Source organism: Hyla sarda, chromosome 3, assembly GCF_029499605.1.
Source record: "Hyla sarda isolate aHylSar1 chromosome 3, aHylSar1.hap1, whole genome shotgun sequence".
NCBI classification, from domain to species: domain Eukaryota; kingdom Metazoa; phylum Chordata; class Amphibia; order Anura; family Hylidae; genus Hyla; species Hyla sarda.
Window position 1 is genome coordinate 151,628,665 of NC_079191.1, and position 19,927 is coordinate 151,648,591.

General features: G+C 43.4%; 1 protein-coding gene across 2 annotated transcripts in view; it reads right to left on the bottom strand.

Annotated features, from left to right (window-relative positions):
- Nucleotides 1-19,927, bottom strand: part of GNB4 (G protein subunit beta 4) — a 140,100-nt gene that overhangs the window by 55,376 nt on the left and 64,797 nt on the right. The window lies entirely within an intron of this gene.

Genomic DNA, 19,927 nt, shown 5'->3' on the forward strand with positions numbered 1-19,927 from the left:
GCAGTATATGTGTGACAGCCAGTATATGTGTGAGAGGCAGTATATGTGTGAGAGGCAGTATATGTGTGACAGCCAGTATATGTGTGAGAGGCAGTATATGTGTGAGAGGCAGTATATGTGTGAGAGGCAGTATATGTGTGACAGCCAGTATATGTGTGAGAGCCAGTATATGTGTGAGAGGCAGTATATGTGTGAGAGGCAGTATATGTGTGTGAGAGGCAGTATATGTGTGACAGCCAGTATATGTGTGAGAGGCAGTATATGTGTGAGAGGCAGTATATGTGTGTGAGAGGCAGTATATGTGTGACAGCCAGTATATGTGTGAGAGGCAATATATGTGTGAGAGGCAGTATATGTGTGACAGCCAGTATATGTGTGAGAGGCAGTATATGTGTGAGAGCCAGTATATGTGTGAGAGCCAGTATATGTGTGAGAGGCAGTATATGTGTGAGAGGCAGTATATGTGTGAGAGGCAGTATATGTGTGACAGCCAGTATATGTGTGAGAGGCAGTATATGTGTGACAGCCAGTATATGTGTGAGAGGCAGTATATGTGTGACAGCCAGTATATGTGTGAGAGGCAGTATATGTGTGAGAGGCAGTATATGTGTGAGAGGCAGTATATGTGTGACAGCCAGTATATATATGTGTGAGAGGCAGTATATGTGTGAGAGGCAGTATATGTGTGAGAGCCAGTATATGTGTGAGAGGCAGTATATGTGTGACAGCCAGTATATGTGTGAGAGGCAGTATATGTGTGAGAGGCAGTATATGTGTGAGAGGCAGTATATGTGTGAGAGGCAGTATATGTGTGACAGCCAGTATATGTGTGAGAGCCAGTATATGTGTGACAGCCAGTATATGTGTGAGAGCCAGTATATGTGTGAGAGGCAGTATATGTGTGAGAGCCAGTATATGTGTGAGAGCCAGTATATGTGTGAGAGCCAGTATATGTGTGAGAGCCAGTATATGTGTGAGAGGCAGTATATGTGTGACAGCCAGTATATGTGTGAGAGCCAGTATATGTGTGACAGCCAGTATATGTGTGACAGCCAGTATATGTGTGAGAGGCAGTATATGTGTGAGAGCCAGTATATGTGTGAGAGCCAGTATATGTGTGAGAGGCAGTATATGTGTGACAGCCAGTATATGTGTGACAGCCAGTATATGTGTGACAGCCAGTATATGTGTGACAGCCAGTATAGGAAATGATAGATATGGCACAGAGAAAAAAAATGGCAAAACAGACAAGATGTAAAAAGAAAAAACAAAACAAAAAAGCCACATTTGCCGCATGTGGTAAAACGCTGTGGTCAGATATTAGCTGGGAGTCAATAGGAAAATATTGGACATCAGACCTACATGGCGTTATTAGGCTCACTGGCAGTTTTTCCAAATCGCATTATGCTTTGGGGATGGGTTTTTATTTTTAAAAGAAATTGTGGCATTTTTTCCTGCCAGAGATGTTTCCACCAAAACCAATCACAGTTCAGCTTTCATCTTAATCAGTTCAGGTAAAGTGAAAGCTGAGTTGTGATTGGTTGCCGTAGGAAAATCACACATTTTGAAAAATCTGGACCTATAGGAGGAGATTTATCAAAACTTGTCAAGAGGAAATGGTGCCCAGTTGCCCATAGCAACCAATCCAATCGCTACTTTCTTTTTTCAGAGGCCTTTTCAAAAATGAAAGAAGCGATCTGATTGGTTGCTATGGGCAACTGGTCAACTTTTCCTATGGACAGGTTTTAATAAATCTCCCCCATAGTTTTTGAGAGAGAAAAAATCCGACCATAAAAAACTGCATAAGGCTGGGTTCACACCGCGTTTTTAAAATACGGTAACCTTATACGGTTTTCCGCAAAAAAAACGTATACGACCGTATCCAAAACCGTATGCATAGAGAATGCATTGTAAACCGTATTCCAAATGTTGTGTACAGTTGCATCCGTTTTGCCTCGGATACGGTTTTGCCAATTTTTCAACCGTAGGCAAAAACGCTGTCGACCACATTTTTGCCTCTGGTTGGAAAACCGTATGCGGTTCTTTTAACATTGTTGTCTATGAGAACCGTACACAGAATTTCAAAATACGATTGCACACGGTTTTTCTAATCCGTTTTTGGAGTTGACACATGCGCAGATTGGAATTTCAATAGAACAATAATAACTTTATTAAATTGCTGGAAAACTAATTCCAACAAAACCGCTGGCAAAAACTGATTCAAACGGATAGAACCGTACGGGGAAAAACCGTATACGTTTTAATTTGGAGTCATTTGGAGTTTTTTTGCGAAAAACCGTATACGGTAACCGTATTTGAAAAACATGGTGTGGACCCAGTCTAATGGAAGAGAAAAATGAGGAGGCAGTTTTTGTGGTGTGTTTTTTAGACCACAAAAATGCCAAAAAGGTTCTGTTTGCAGCCTTCAGCCACATATCCAGGCCGGAGTTCAGACATACCTTATGCCAATTTCTAAAGTAAATTATTTTAAATCTGCCACCCATGGGAAGTCACACCTTTCCCTCTAAGCCCTTGCCCACTTTTTGAAAAGTGGTGTCAATAAAGGGGTGAAAAGTTACCGAAAACTGGCCTATAAGGATAAAAAATTTCCTATGTGCTTGCTGCAAAAGCAATTTTGTTAAGATGAATGGAACTGATTTGTAGTCACATTAATTTCTGCCTTGTGTGAATTGCCCCTTCACTGTGATGGCAGGTGAGATACATCTATATAAGTTAGGCTGGGTACACATCATGTATACATTAGCAGCCTGTGAGGACCACAGATAGGAAGAATAAAACATAGCTTTCATTGGAAAACTCACTAAAACTTCAACAGGCTTGCACTGACTACTTGATCATCACCATATTAAGGGTGCATTCCCACCTGGCGTATTTTTCTGCGTATTTGCTGCGTTTTTGCTGCTGCGTATTTTATTTCCCATTGAAGTCAATGGGTTAGAAAATACGCAGCAAAATACGCCAGGTGGGAACGTACCCTAAAAATAATCAATACCTCACAAAAGTTTTTAATAAGTATTTTTTCTGAAAATGGAGGTAGCTAGAAGTTAAATGGGTACTCCACTTTCGATAAACTTCTATAAACCCACAGGATAAGGGAGGCTGCATTCACATCTCGTTTTTCCAATACGGTTCCCGTATACGGTTTCAGTGAAAAAAACGCATGTATAGACATTTCATAGAAAACCGTATGCCAACCGTAGCATCCGGTTGTGTACGTTTTGCATCATTTACGGTTTTATCTGTTTTTTTCCCGTCTCCGGATACAACCCCTAAACTTTTTTTTTTTAAAAGGTGGTCTATGGGAACCGTACTGAACCATATGTGAGTACGGTTCCATCTGGTTTGCACAATATGGTTTAGCAGTTTGCACCTGCGCAGTGCACGCCAAAAGTTCTTCCCACAAATAGAACAAGAAGAACTTTATTTAATTAAGGACAAACATAAAACCGTATCCGTTTTTTTTCCAAAAAACGTATTAAACCGTATGCAACCGGACATCCATTTTCAAACCGTATACGGTTTAAAACCGTAGAGAGGTCTATACGGTTGTACACGGTTGTATACGGTTCGGTCCGGTTTTGAGACATATGTTTTTTTTTCCAAAAAACCTGATACGGGATCCGTATTGCAAAAATGAAATGGAGCTTGGTCGCCATCCTGTGTCCCCCCACTACCCTCTTCCCATATGAGATTTTTGTGAGTATGAAATAAAAAAAGAAGATTTACTCAGCTGGCCGCGGTGAGTTGCCGATTATTTCTCTTCTTCTTTGTTGCAAAAACGAAATGTGAATGCAGCCTAAGAAATCTCTGATCGTGTGGAGGATCCAACCTCTGTGACCTCCACAATCTTCGCACAGAGTCCCATCTCTCACCACTGGAAGTCACTCACTGGAAGCGCTCCACAACACCAGGACCCAGTCTCAGCTGGCGATTGGCTGAGCGGGCTGCCACTGGTCAACACAAGGAGGCCATCTTGGATGGTGGGGGCGATGTTGTGGAGCGCTCAGCCAGGAGAAGCAACATACAGAGGTGAGAGATGGAGCTCTGTTCGGGAGATCATCGAAAGGCACAGAGGTCGGACCCCCTACAATCGGACACTTATCACCTATCACTTATCACTTATCACCTATCCTGTGGATAGAGGATACATTTATCTAAAAGTTAAGTACCTCTCAGTGATTAGTACCGGTTAATGCTTTAGGATTTAATTTTTACGGTGTTAGTACTATTAATAGAATTAGTCCATCAGTCGATTGCTCATTTATAGAAGTACTGTTGTACTATTCACCATATTGCATTGATCGTTACAGCCAAACCTGTTTATTCTTATCGATCTTCTTGTGATTTGTCACAGGCCCAACCCCAACACATTTCCTGCAGTAACACTCATCAGGGGCCTTGTTGTATACTTGGATAACAGGGACCATGAATAAGGTGCGTGTACAAGGTACTTGTGATAGCCAATGTAGTTGGGGGCCTCCCTGACATATACCTCCACCACCATGAGTGCCATTCATCATACATAAACAGATTGTTAATACTTACCCAAAAAGTTATATGGCTATCTGAGACCTTATATCATATGGTCAATGAAAACAACAACACCAACATTGTAGACCATAATGAAACAATACTAATTCAAATAAATATGAATTTTATTGAAATAAAAAGATACATAAAAACACATAAAAAACATACAGTAAAGGTAAAACAGAATACTGAGACAGAAGAGTAGGGGTGAGAGCAATGATAAAATGATTACATAATAGTACGGGTGTATATGAGGACATGCATCAAGGTGTATTGGGCTTATAGCATATGTTGCTTGGAAGCAAGGAGCTAAAAAAATGACACATACCAATACCAATATATCCACAAATAGGATATACTAAGGCACAGGAATGCCGCAGTGTGAATCACAGAAGGACTTGTGACTGTAACACTGACCGTGACTCTAAAGATACTCTAAAGGATAAACACAGATAATGCAACAAAATACTTATGAAAACCTGACCAAAGCACCCTATTGGATAATACCTCTCACCTCCAACCCCAAACGCGTTTTCGCTACACAGCTTCGTCAGGGGGCATGTCAACTAGATGGTAACGTCGGTGTATATGGGGAATGGTGGCCAGTCACAGTCAGCGTGTGTCCAAACTAATTAATAACATATGTTGTACTCACAGGATGTATTGTGCGCGCCAACTCCTGTGATGACGATTAGGTAGTGCGACCGCCGCATGTATAGGCACAATAGTAATATACGAGACGCAGCTGGGAGGCTGCGCTCGTAAAACCGGAAGTGGAGGTCCATGTGACTGCAGTTCATGGCTGCAGTCGGCGGAACGTCAATCAAGTCATAGCGCACATGACCGAAGCAGATGATCACGTGACTGAGGTCACGCGACTGCCCCGCCGAAGCATAGATCACTACTAGTGCAAATAAGGGGAGAGCACATGGTCGGAGCCACGCAACATAAATAGGCAATATATTTTCTCTCAGGCATCCTAGCAACGCTCCTAGTAACCGGAATATCGCGCATGCGCATATACAGAAAGACATAAAACAAGAGCATGCAACATATTTTCACACATTTCATTCACCCATCTGTTCACATGTTATATATGTTGCATGCTCTTGTTTTATGTCTTTCTGTACATGCTCATGCACGATATTCCGGTTACTAGGAGCATTGCTAGGATGCCCGAGAGAAAATATACTGCCTATTTATGTCGTTTGGCTCCGGCCATGTGATCTCCCCTTATTTGCACTAGTAGTGATCTACGCTTCGGTGGGGGAGTCGCGTGACCTCAGTCACGTGATCATCTGCTTCGGTCATGTGCGCTATGACTTGATTGACATTCCGCCGGCTGCAGCCATGAACTGCAGTCACATGACATCCACTTCCGGTTTTACGAGCGCAGCCTCCCAGCTGCGTCTCGTATATTACTATTGTGCCTATTGTGCGCACAATACATCCTGTGAGTACCACATGTGTTATTAATTAGTTTGGACACACGCTGACTGTGACTGGCCACCATTCCACATATATAGTGATATTACCATCTGGTTGAAACGCCCCCTGAAAAAGCTGTGTAGTGAAAACGCGTTGGTATTGGAGGTGAGAGATATTTTCCAATAGGGTGCATTGGTCAGGTTTTCATAAGCATTTTGTTGCATTATCTGTGTTTATCCTGTTTCTCTGTATCTTCAGAGTCACGGTCAGTGTTACAGTCACAGGTCCTTCTGTGATTCACACTGCGGAATTCCTGTGCCTTAGTATATCCTATTTGTGGATATATTGCTATTGGTATGTGTCATTTTTTTAGCTCCTTGCTTCCAAGCAACATATGCTATAAGCCCAAATCCCCCTGATGCATGTCCTCATATACACCCTTACTATTACCGTGTTTCTCCGAAAATAAGACCGGGTCTTATATTAATTTTAGTCACAAAAACACACTAGGGCTTATTTTCAGGGTAGGGCTTACCCTGGAATGTTCCGCCGGTGATAGGCTGAGCCCACTGTCATGTAAGAAGCCGGCCGGCTCCTTACATGACAATGTGCTCAGCCTATCATCGGCCGAGGCGGGACATCGCTGTGGCAGGTGATAGGCTGAAGGCTCTGAGACGTCCCAACACCAGGAAGAAGCAAGAGCAGCGGAGAACAGTGAGGCCGGTTCCTTAGCAACAGGGGAATGGAGGACGAAGGTAAGTTAAAGTTTATTTTTTAATATTTGCAGCCCGGGCATTGTCTAGGTCTTATTTTCGGGGTAGGGCTTATATTGCAGCCCACCCCGATAATCCAGCTAGGGCTTATTTTCGGGGTAGGGTATATTTTCGGGGAAAGACGGTATGTAATCATTTTATCATTGCCCTCACCCCTACTCTTCTGTCTCAGTATTCTGTTGTACCTTTACTGTATATTTTTTATGTGTTTTTATGGGTCTTTGTATTTAAATAAAATTCATTTTTATTTGAATTAGTAATTAGTAATAATTAGTTTCATTATGGTCTACAATGTTGATGTTGGTGATAAACATTGTTACAGCATTCTGCTCTATGGAATAGCGCAGAGATATGTGCTATTCTGTCTGGCAGAAAAAGCAATCCCTGACAGAAACCACCTGAACAGAGGCCATAATGACACTTTACTGGCCTCTGTCAGGTGACTGGAGCCTATGGGTACATTTGCTGTATGCAACGGGAGATTTCCTGACACATGCAGCATACACACTCCACTAATGTGATGTAAAAGGGGCTGTATATACATACACAGGCACAGCCCCATTGACTTTTATAGCAAAAAGTCAAGTAGTGATTTATGTTTTGGATCATTTCCTAAATGTATTTGTGTATTTACTCATACTCAAAAGCATCTCACTGAATAGTCAGAGGGACAGGAACTTTATTGCACCATGAGGTGTGAATGCTAAGCTCAAGGGTTATGATCATGAAGCTCCTAACTACACCCAGTGAACCTAGCATTCACAGACCATTTTAGGCCATGTTCACACGGTGGTAATATTCTGCTTGGAAATTTTGCTGCAGGAGAGTTCCATTGATTTCAAAGGGATTCTGCTGCCCTGTGCACACAGCGGGACAGTGCTTCTGCCATGGAAATCTCGATTCCAGCATCCGCATGTGACTAATAGAGGTATAAAAATGCTGTAGTTGAGCGTATTCATACAGTCGGCGAGTCTCAGAAATAGAACCAGGCCTAATAGAGAATGATGGCAACAGAGCGTTAGAGGACAGAACATGAGTGAGATGGAGTGGTTGACACTTGCTACCCCCAAGAAAGCTGCGGGACGAAGAACCCGGGGGAAACTCGGGATGATCAGTAACCTGGAGGAGAGGACCCGCGGAATCAATCATAGATTTACGTGAAAAGGAAGGGCGAAGGCCCAAGAACGTCTGAACACATGTATAGGGGAGTGGGGCAAGGGCAGATGGGAGCGGGCCAAATCCAGGGCAGAAAAGGTAATGAGAGTCAACTGAAATCATGAGCTATGTGCACTGTGAGCTTGGAGGTGTAGCCATGCAGCAAACCTAAAAGACATGCATGCATAGCGGCCAAACAGTACAAGTGACAGTCCGGAACGCCAACACCCCCAGCCTCCTTAGGGCAAGAGACAATGTCAAGACAAATGCGCGGGTAGCCAGATTCCCATAGAAACATGCTAAACTGGCATTGTATAGAGTGGAATAGCCTGAACCAGATGAAGAAGTTTTGGCAGAAGGGTCCTCTTAATTATATTAATTCTACCAAACCAGGAAAAATACTTCCTATTCCAGGGGTCCAGAAGGGTCATGAGTTGTTGAAGAAGAGGGGGAAACTTACAACGGAACAGCTGGGAGAGATAGGAAGGAATCTTGATGCCCAGGTAGGTGATTCCAACAGTGGGCCAAGAGAAAGAAAAGGTCAATGTAAGTGTGGCAACAGTGGATTGGGGTAGGGAAACATTTAAAATTGGACCAAACTCCGTAGCCGGACAGCTACATCAAGGAGGGAAGAGAGATGTGAGGATTGGTGATATACACCAAGAGGTCATCAGCAAAGGCTGAACATTTATATTCACACCAACCAATGTGGTGAAGCCTGAGATGTCCGGGTTCCGATGAATTGCCACCAGAAGGTGTTCCATAACAAGGATATACAAAAGGGGACAAGAGGCAGCCCTGCCGTGTTCCATTATATATATCATAGGGTTGGGATAAAAGCCATTAATCTATAAGCGGGCAGAGGGGACTTGGTACAGAGACATGATTTTCGAGATGAAGGTGGGGCCAAGACCAATGTGCTGACGAGTGCTCGACAGGGACAAAAATGAGATGCAAAGCAAAGGTTTCCTCCAACGTATCGACGGGATTCAGACAAGCTGAAGGGATCCCAAGTTTATTCACCCACAGTAAGACTGCTTCATGAGATGCGGTCAGATGCCTTCTCGGCATCCAGGGAAAGAACCATGAGGGGGACCTTCCGTCATTGGGCATAATGAATAATGTTCAGGGTCTTAAGGGTGTTGCCGTGGGCCTCCCTCCCTGATCCTGATAAATAAGAGCAGGCAGATAAGGACCAATAATTTTGGCAAAAATATTGAGATCAACATTTAAAGAGTACCTTTCACCAAATAAAACTTTTCATATAGTGTTCCTTGTGTAATTAGCAGACACTTTCCTATTCACTTGCTTTTAAAATTATCAACAGAAATGTGTTTAAAATGTAATAGAAAATGGCCACTAGGTGGCGCTGTTCTGGTCCCTGCTGCAATTATTAGAGTGAGTTTGGTCTCCTTCTGGCCTGGCAGGAGACCAAACTCAGGAAGTGCTTCTGGCTGCAATGAGCTTGATTGACAGCTGCACAGAGTTTTACTGAAAGCTGCACAGACTGAAAGCCACACAAAGCATCACTGAAAGCTGCACAGAACCTGAGGTCTTCTATTCATCACAGTGCTGCAAAGATGAGAGGGCGGAAGTGGTCCCCCAGCAGGCCTCAGTGATGTCATGCCTGCTGGGGAACGCCCACTTTCTCCTGGTTGGAGATTGCATTATGTGAGTAAGAAGAACGGTATGATACAGAATTTTTTTTATGGCGGGAGGGGAGCAAGGAGTAGTTAGGGAACATAGCCTGAGTTAGTTTAAAAAGTTTATTTGGTGACATGTACTCTTTAAAAGCAAAATACTGGGAAGGGGGCGGTGGGGGACATGGCATTGAACGCCGAAAGCATTAAAGGGACAAGGTGTTCCCCAAACTCTTTAAAGAATTAGCCGTCAGAACCTGGGCTCTTTCCTTCAGGAAGGGACTTAATAACCCACAAAAGGTCAGCCGTGGAAAACAATGCATCCAGGGCCTCTGCAGACTCAGAGGAGAGGCTGGGAAGAGTAGAGACAGGAAAAGAGTCAGGCCGAGGGCCCAGTGAAGCAGGAGTTTGTAGGTGGTAGAGGGCAGAATAGTAAGAATGAAAAATGTGCCCAGGAGGGGAGGCCGGAAGATAGGAGGGAAGGCATCCAGACTATTTGCTTGGTCCAGGATCAGTGAAGGAGGAAGCTGAAGCAGAAAAGGCTGCAACTGCTGCACAGGTACTCCGTAGGTAGGACGGCCAGCATGAGGAGAGGACACAGGAGCCGGGTTGTCAGGGGAGAATTCAGAGCATACCAGAGGTGAGAGAGAACCACCCTGCAGAGCCAGAGACGGTCACTGATGGAGGGGACTGTGCAGAGGCTACAGTACAACGCCCATCCAGCAGGGAGTCCAGCTCACTCAATGGTGCAGGAGGGCACAGCTGGAGGAGCGCTGTCAGGCTGCCGACGGCCATCTGGTGAAAAGACAGGAGACGTATGTGCTGCGGTCGCTGTGACACAGGAGAGGATCGGAGCAACCAGCAGAGGAGAGGGAGGTCCACAGTCATGTACAGAATGAGCACCACAGGAGTCCAAGGATCCGGTGTCAGCTGTGGAAGAGGAGTCGGGCAGTGGAAGCAGGTGGCATCAACCAGGGCCGCAAGAATCCCTACCGGACTGAGACCGTGTATTAAGTGTCCAGGTCCAACACAGGGGGTGAGGGGCAGGTAGGAGGTTTCACCTTCACTATTTTGAGTTTTTGCCCATGTTTCAGGCACCAGGATAGCTGATGGGACCAGATGGCAGTCAAGAGCTCCAGCACTACACAACCTTACGCCACCATAGCAGGACACTCCCCCCACTCTGCAAATTTTATGCCATGTGAACATGGCCTTACAATAACGTTCCTGCTTATTTGACTATTCAGTGAAAAACAGACAACCAAGTAGAAAAATCTCTATATCTCTTTATCTTATTAACAGAGAGGCATCACAAGAATGTAAAGATACAGTTGAAATCAGGGCAATTTTTTTTTATAAAAACTACATTTTTTGGACTGACCACAGGTCCTTGTACTGAGTTAATGCCTGAAGCCAAGCTTGTTGAAATGTAATGGGTAACCTAATTTAGTATGCACAGGCCCTATATGGCGGCACGTGGCACACAGGGCCATAAAAAATGGCCAATTTACAGAACAAGTACAGACTAAAGACAAGGTGTTATTTTTCACTCTGTAGAATAGTAAGCCCCCAAAAGTTACAAAATGGCGTGTTTTAAAAAAATTTTTTTTCTGGTTTCGCCATAGATTTTGTGGTAAAACTTTTGATGTCATTACAAAGTAAAAATTGGTAGTGCAAAAAAAAGCCCTCATATGGGTCTGTAGGTGGGAAATTGAAAGTGTTATGTTTTTAGAAGGTGAGTAGGAAAAATGAAAGTGCAAAAATGAAAAAACTGTTTCAAGTTAAACAGAATTATAAATTACTTCTATTTAAAAATCTTAATCCTTCCAGTACTTACCAGCTGCTGTATACTACAGACAAAGCTGTATAGTTCTTTTCTGTCTGAACACAGTGCTCTCTGCTGACACCTCTGTCTGTGTCAGGAACTGTCCAGAGCAGGAGAGGTTTGCTATGGGGATTTGCTCCTGCTCTGGGCAGTTCCTGACATGGATAGATGACAGCAGAGTGAACTTCCTCTTTACTATACAGCAGCTGATAAGTACTGGAAGGATTAAGATTTTTAAATAGAAGTAATTTACAAATATGTTTAACTTTCTGGCACCAGTTGATTTAAAAAATTTTTTTCAACCAGAGTACCCCTTTAAGGCTGCCATCACACACTGTTTTTTGAAAAATTGCCTTTGCAGTTTTTGAGCCAAATTTAGAAGTGGATCCTTTATATTTTACTTTGAATCCACTTCTGGTTTTAACTCAAAAGCTGCATGTTTTGCATGTTGCATTTTGGCATGTTTTGAGTAATTTTCTGATTTGGAAGGCTGTGCGCTAGTTTATTATCATCTTTGCTGTATTTTTCATTTTTGCTGTATTTTTCATTTTCAAATTTTTGCACTTGAAGGGGGCTCGCTTTAGTGTGCACAGATAGATTTGTTGCATTTATTATCTGCATAAAAACTATTTTTGCACCCACAATGGCACAAGTATACTCCACTCCCTTGGCCTAGGATGTGGAAGATTTGTTGTTGCAGGTCTTTTCCCCAATTGCGCATCCTTTTAAAAATTCACACAATTTCATATTATGCTCTTGCCAAGGACAACAGAGACAGTCTTGCCTTTAGACAGTTTCATAAATCTTTACTGAAAGTGTACCTGTCACAAGATTAGAAAAAAAAATGCTCTAGGCTTACTCTTTAAGGGTAGGCTCACACATAGCATATATGCAGCTTATTTTACACTACCTATTTTAAATTTGAAATACGCTATGTATTTCTGTGCTAGCAAAGTCTATGGAAGAAATAATAAACACCCAAAGACTTTACTAGCACTGAAATATGCAGTGTATTTTAAATCTGAATTATGCAGCGTAATATGTGCTGCATATACGCAGAGGCGTAGCGTGGGGGTTGCAGGGGGGCCGGCCGCACCGGGCGCAACATCTGGGGGGGCGCACTCTCAGCTCTCTTTCCCTGCCTGGCTCACTCACTCTCTCTGCAGTGCTGGCTGTGCATATACGATCCGAGCCGCCGGGTCGACGCCCACTGTGGAGGCAGTGGCGGATCCAGGGGGGGGGGGGGATTGTTACCCCTCTTCCTGAACTATCGCATGGTGGAGCGGGAGCTGTCGGCTGTCCCGCTCCACCACCCCTTTCTCACGCCCGTCACCTTGCTATCACACGCCGCGGCTGCTCCATTCCTGCAGTCAGTGAGAGCCAATCACGGCGCCCGGAGATCACGTCCCCGCGGCTCTCACTGACTGCAGGAATGGAGCAGCCGCAGCATGGGAGAAAGGTGAGGGGGGAGCAAATTATAAGTGAGAGGGACAAATGATGAGTAAGGGGCACATGTCAGGGGGGCATTATATGTGGGGGCACATGACAGGACCCCCCCCTGTCATGTGTCCCTCATATATAATACCCCATGTCCTGTGCCCCTCACATATAATGCCCCCCCTGACATGTGCCCTTCACATATAATGCCCCCTGTCCTGCCCCCTCAGGGGGCATTATATGTGAGGGGCACATGTCAGGGGGGCATTATATGTGAGGGGCACAGGACATGGGGCATTATATGTGAGGGGCACAGGACAGGGGACATTATAAGTCAGGGTCACATGTCAGGGGGGCATTATATGTGGGGGCACATGACAGGGGCCCCCTGTCATGTGCCAATATAATGCACATATAATGCCCCCCTGACATTTGCCGCTTACTTATAATACCCAAAGTCATGTGCCTTGGATCATCTCCAGGGTATGGTTCCATTTTCATGTTTACTTTTTGTTCTTGATATTTTTTGTTGTTTACGATGGTTGTGAGACGACATATAATAGCGCGGCCCATGCTAGGTTACTACATTTGTAGATTTGTATCCATAGACCTGCTGAAAATGTGGAGAATGTGTAATGCATGTTCGCACTCAATAAAGGGTTTGAAAATAAACTTGTATTTAGATGCATTTTACTTTAATTATATCAGTATTTTCATAACAAACAATACATGTACTTAGGGGGTAAGGTTTTCTTTAACTAATCTAGTGGAAGAGACTCGAGTGCTAAAATCCACGGGTTAGGGGGCGCAAATTACTTGCCTTGCCCCGTGTGCTGACAACCCACGCTACGCCACTGCATATACGCTACATGTGACCTTACCCTAGCTGTTTCTGATCCTGTCCATCCTCCCAATTGTAATATATGTAATCATACAGTGCTCATGGCGACAACACAGTTACCCAATACTCTCCATTTGTTCTATTTCTTTGTTTAAGTTCTTCCCCTACCTTTATCCATCCCATGTACATATTGTGCCTTGTTATGAATGGTGTTGTCCTCTGTTACGTCCCATGTTTCTGGGAGTCCTGGGTCAGAAATGCTCAGTTTTCCTATTCCCTGTCCTTTGCAATGCCTCTTTTCTGCTCTGTCAGTTTGCCTGACATGCTTTAAGCACCAAAGAGAAACCTTCTTGCATACTCTCCCACACTGTTACTTCACTCTCCTGCTCTGTCAGTTTCCCTCTCCCTCTGTCGAACAGTCCAGCAGTCTGATGGCGTGAACAAGGGGGAGGGGGGAGGAAGCAGATTGTCATCCTCTCCCTCACTCCTTCACTGCTGAGGCTGTCTGTGTAGCATACTATGCATCAGGCAACCGGACTGCTGGAAGGAGAGAGAGAGAGAGAGAGAGAGAGAGAGAGAGACAGGGAAACTGACAGAGCAGGAGAGAGGTGCAGAAACACAGAACAGGGAACAAGGAAACCAACAGAGCATGCGTACCAGACTTCTCAGGAAAGATGTAGGACATAACCAAGGACAACAATACTGATAAGAAGGCAGGGACATGGGCTACATGTAGAGAAATAACTTTTAAAAAAGGCATTAGTGAAAATTTAAAGTATTGGGAAATATTGTTGTTTCAGAAATCACAACCGTATATACTCGAGTATAAGCCGACCCGAGTATAAGCAGAGACCCCTAATTTCAACCCAAAATCCCAGGAAAAGTTATTGAATCGAGTATAAGCCTAGGGTGGGAAATACATCATCCCCCCCTTTCATCATCCAGACCCCCGTCATTAACATCCTCATCATCATCACCGCCTGTCATCATCCAGACCCTCATCATCATCACCTGTCATCATCCCACACTCCCCCCTTCATCATCCCCTTGTCATCATCCCCACCCCCCTTCATCATCCCTTCATCATCATCCCACACACCCCCCTTCATCATCATCCCACACACCCCCCTTCATCATCCCCACCCCCCTTCATCATCCCCTTGTCATCATTCCCACCCCCTTCATCATCCCCTTGTAATCATCCCACACCCCCCTTCATCATCCCCTTGTCATCATCCCACACACCCCCCTTCATCATCCCACACCCCCCCCTTCATCATCCTCTTGTCATCATCCCACACCCCCCCTTCATCATCCTCTTGTCATCATCCGCCCGCAGTGGTCTTCAACCTGCGGACCTCCAGAGGTTTCAAAACTACAACTCCCAGCAAGCCCGGGCAGCCATCGTCCGGAGGTCCGCAGGTCCGCAGGTCCGCAGGTTGAAGACCACTGCGGCCTTCGACATCATCCAGCCCCCTCTCACCCCCTTTAGTTCTGTACAGTACTCACCTCCGCTCGGCGCTGGTCCAGTGCTGCAGGACTGTCCGGTGAGGAGGTCGTCCGGTGGGATAGTGGTTCCGGGCCGCTATCTTCACTGGGGGCGCCTCTTCTCCGCGCTGCGGGCCCAGAATGGAGGCGTTGCCTGGACGATGACGCAGAAGTACGTTGGCAATGAACGTACCTCTGCATCGTTGTCAAGGCAACGTGACTATTCTGGGGCCGGGCCCGAAGCGCTTAGAAGAGGCCTCCCCGGTGAAGATAGCAGCCCGGAACCACTATCCCACCGGACGACCTCCTCACCGGACAGTCCTGCAGCACCGGACCAGCGCCGAGCGGAGGCGAGTACTGTACAGAACTAAAGGGGGTGAGAGGGGGCTGGATGATGTCGAAGGCCGATGGCTGCCCGGGCTTGCTGGGAGTTGTAGTTTTGAAACCTCTGGAGGTCCGCAGGTTGAAGACCACTGCGGGTGGAGAGTTCACTCGAGTATAAGCCGAGGGGGGTGTTTTCAGCACGAAAAATCGTGCTGAAAAACTCGGCTTATACTCGAGTATATACGGTATATAATTACATATATATTACATTAGGGGGGACAATCCCTTTAAATTCTGGTTTTCATCCCATTATAGCTCCTTCTTCCCTTGTTTATGTTACTTACACCACATGAGAGGACACTTGCCCTGACGCCTCATGTGGAAACTCCCTCACTCCTCAGAGCTGGCTGGCTGCTCTGTGTAAAGAGGCTCTGTTAGGCTATGTTCACATCAGCATTGTGGAGCTCTATTACAACTGTTGATAATGGGGTTGGGACGAAAGTTGGGACACCGAACACCTACGGATCCTGACAGGTCCTATTCACTTTGAATAGAGTCCATCATAATTCAGTTAGATGCCTGTTATTTTACATGATTTAAGCGGAGAAAAAACTGACATGCAGGATTTTTTTTTACCACTAAAGTACCATCATTTCAACAGAATCGGAGCTTCCTAATGGAGTTTCAGAAGCGTAAACATAGCCTAGCACACCCCGGTTCACAGATCAGGCTGATTGACAAGCCGGGAGCACGGACAGAGCCCTACTTATCCTGACCAGTCTTCTGGACAGTGGAGGGACTCCTAGTAGAAAGAAGTATAGAGAGCATTTTTATACCCAAAAATATACACATTTTTAAACTAATGTATATTACAAACATAAATTAAAAGTTTTTGTAAATGATAGTGCCCATTTAAGGGGTTTTCCAAGCAAAGATTTTTTTTCAAATGCCTCTGAGTACAGTAAAAGAAGGCAAACTCACCAGCCCTGCTCCCCTGCCACTGCCATTTTGACTTCACCTGTTCCCCACTGCAGTCCAGTTCTTCTTGTTTCCTGTGATGTTTAATGTGTGCAGAAAATGTTCGCTCAGCCCAATGATTGGCTGACCGGGCATTTCCTTAGTATTCTTGCCATCGTAAGATGGAGAAAAGGCTGTGGTTAAATGATAGCTGAAAGTCAGTATACAATTTACTACAAACAGTGGGGAAGATTTACCAAAACCATCTAATTCTTAGTCAGTGTAAATTTACGCTAGACAGTATACGTCTGGACACCACGTTTCTGTTTACGTATATGTTTTACAATTTTGAAGAGGATAAAAAACATATAAGCTAACAGATGCTACATACGGATGCTGTTGTATGTAATATAGCAGAATGCATATCCCATTACATTCTAACAATAAACAAATGGATTGCAATACGCAGTGTAAACCCAGCCTAAGAATGCATCAGATTTATCACAGTCGTTCCAGCTGTTTGATATAACCAGTGTTATTTTTAGGCAGATTTGTCTAAATTTTTACCACCTAATTCTTGACATCATTTGTGGCAGGATTTTGCAGTAACATTTTGGTACCCATTGTTGCATGTGTGCATCCATTGAGGCCACACCACCTTGTTGGCCAAAACACATAATAAATATGGTGCTCATCATGTGCACCAGTTTTATTGGTGCATTTTGTGACCTTTTTCTCCGCTTTGGGTTAGTTGCATTTTTGTATTTTTTGTATTTTTATTTTTTTGCACATGCTGCATGCATTAGATATTGCATTCGTTTTAGAGGGTTATAGTGTTTTCTTTCTTCTGACACAGACCTCATTTTTCACTACTTTATAAAACATTTGTGTTGCATTTTTGTGGTGTTTTTTACATTACAAATGATGTGATTTAAAGGGTACCTCTCATCAAAAAAACTTTTCATATATTATAGATTAATGTATGCAGAATAACTTTACAATTGCATGTTATTAAAAAAATATGCTTCTTTCTATTTAATTTTCCACTTTGAAGAAATGACCACTAGGGGTCTCCCTACTAGTCCTGGCAGCAAGCATTTCAGACTCATGCTGGAGTCCTAAACACTACGAGCTGCCAGTCTGCTTTGTTCACAAAGGAGAACACTCAGAGCTGCCAGCCTGCTTTGTTCACAGCCTGTTTGGCTGTGAACAAAGCAGGCTGGCAGCTCTGAGTGTTTAGGACTCCAGCATGAGTCAGAAATGCTTGCTGACAGGACTGATTGGGAAAAATACAATAGAAAAAAGCATATTTTTCATTAACATGCTATTGGAAAGTTATTCAACATTCATTAATCTAAAATATATCAAGAGTTTATTTGATGAGAGGTACCCTTTAATAAAAAACAACACCAAACTGGTTTTGGAAGGAAACAAAGCATATTTCAGTGCAGTTTTTTGTAATAAATGGGTAAACACAGAGCTTAAAAAACAGCACCCCCGTCCTTAGGATGTATTTGGTATTACAACTTGGCTCCATTCACCTCAAAAAAACTGAGCTGCAATGCCACATACAACCGGAGGACAGGAGTGGTGCTGTTTTTGGAAGAAATTAGCTCTGTTTCTCTTCCTGGATAACCCATTTAAAGACAGAAGTTGATTTAAAAGGATGGGAAATATACAGGAAAAAAAAAATTCTTCAACCAGCTGGATCCAATTCTGGCTTTGGCTGAATAAAAAATTAATGAAATGATTTCCTGCATTTTTAAGTTTCTGTGTTTTTTTTTTTTTTGTTTTTTTTTGTGAAAATTGCTTGTTTGAGCCTTTGGCTTGGTTTGGTTTTTCACTGCTTTTAGAACAGTATTTTTCACAGAAATAAAAGTGATCAAGAGTAATGCAAAGTTCCTCTTGCAAATGTCATTGTTACAGTTTGATAATTACAAAAAAAACAATTAAAACATTGATTGTAAAAAAAGAGTAATTCAAAGTCTCAGTCCGCCAGAAAAAAATGCCTTAAAAACGCCAATGTTTAACCCACAGAGCGTTTTTCTTGGTGTTTTTTTCTCCCATAAAAGTCTATAGGAGAAAAAAGATTTCCTGAAATAATGCCATGGTGCCAACATGCTGCAATCTTTTCACACTGCCACTGAGGCAAAACTGACAATTAAGAGTAAATGGCACGTAAAACACCAAAGGAAAAAACACCAAGTGAGTTCATCCTTTCATATTTCACCCCCTCCCAGCTAATATCTGGCCTTATTTTTTGCCCCAGATTTTGTAGCAGATATTCTGCAGCAGATTTTGCTCCCCTTTGAAGTCAATGGGTAGCATAATCAGCTAAAAATCTGCCTTTTTTTTTAAGAATAAGAATTAAAATAAGAATTTTGCCAAAAATTCCACCCAAATTTACTGCCATTGACTTCAGTGGGATTCCCCTGACCCATTGAAAAATCCGCATTTCGGAAAATGTAAAGACCTGTCTTTAATTTTGCAGAATTCCATGGTAATGGGACTTGGAATTTCAACAGATTTCTGTGTTTTGAGAACACCGAATTTTCCGTTTTAAAGATCCGTTATAATGTTCCATTAACAAAACACTTAAAAACGGATGTTAAACTGCCATTATAAAATCCCATTATAGTCTATGGGATTTTTACATTATCCGTTTTAACCTGTCATAGCCCGTTATTAATAACATGCACTATTTCTACCGTTCTTTCTCCTGTCACAAAATAACTCCCGTTATTAATGACAGGTTAAAACGGATAATGTAAAAATCCCATAGACTAAAATGGGATTTTGTAACGGCCGTTAAACATCCATTTTTTTAGGGTTTTGTTGACGGAACATTATAACGGATCTTTAAAACAGGATAATTCTATAGTGTGAATAGGGCCTGAATCTGTAAACAATCTGCTGATTGGTCCATGATGAGAATAGTAGCTTAGGGTCTGGATTCCTCCTGACATCTATGGTTTATCCTCTCGGTACCATAGTCCTGCCACCACAACCGCACTAGTTCCAGCCAGTATGTCGTGTGTCATTATGGCGGTATGGTGCAGGCTAACATCAATGCCAAGTACATAAACAGATGCACAGCAGAGAAAGGGCCCATATATAAATGACACCCTCAAGTGCACCCACCTTGTCACTAATTATTTAGTATTCGATACATATTCATAAACAGACATCGGGATCAAGGATCAAAGTCATTGTGAGCTAAAACATATCAAAAATATATCAGGCTTTGTAAATACGCAGTTTTTAGATACCAGCACCATAGTTAGCACTATGCATGCAACATTACTCGAGAGTACTACAATCCAGCATGATGTCTTACATTACACCAAGCCTCTACGTATACCTAAAGGGTTAATTTGTCTTTTCCCCCAGCAACATGCTCTGCAAAAGTACTGACGAGAACAATGATGCATCGATGCGAATATATTTTGCCACGAACAGCATCATTTTGGGATAGTTGCGTTACATCGGAGCCCCTCCTCTGCAATAT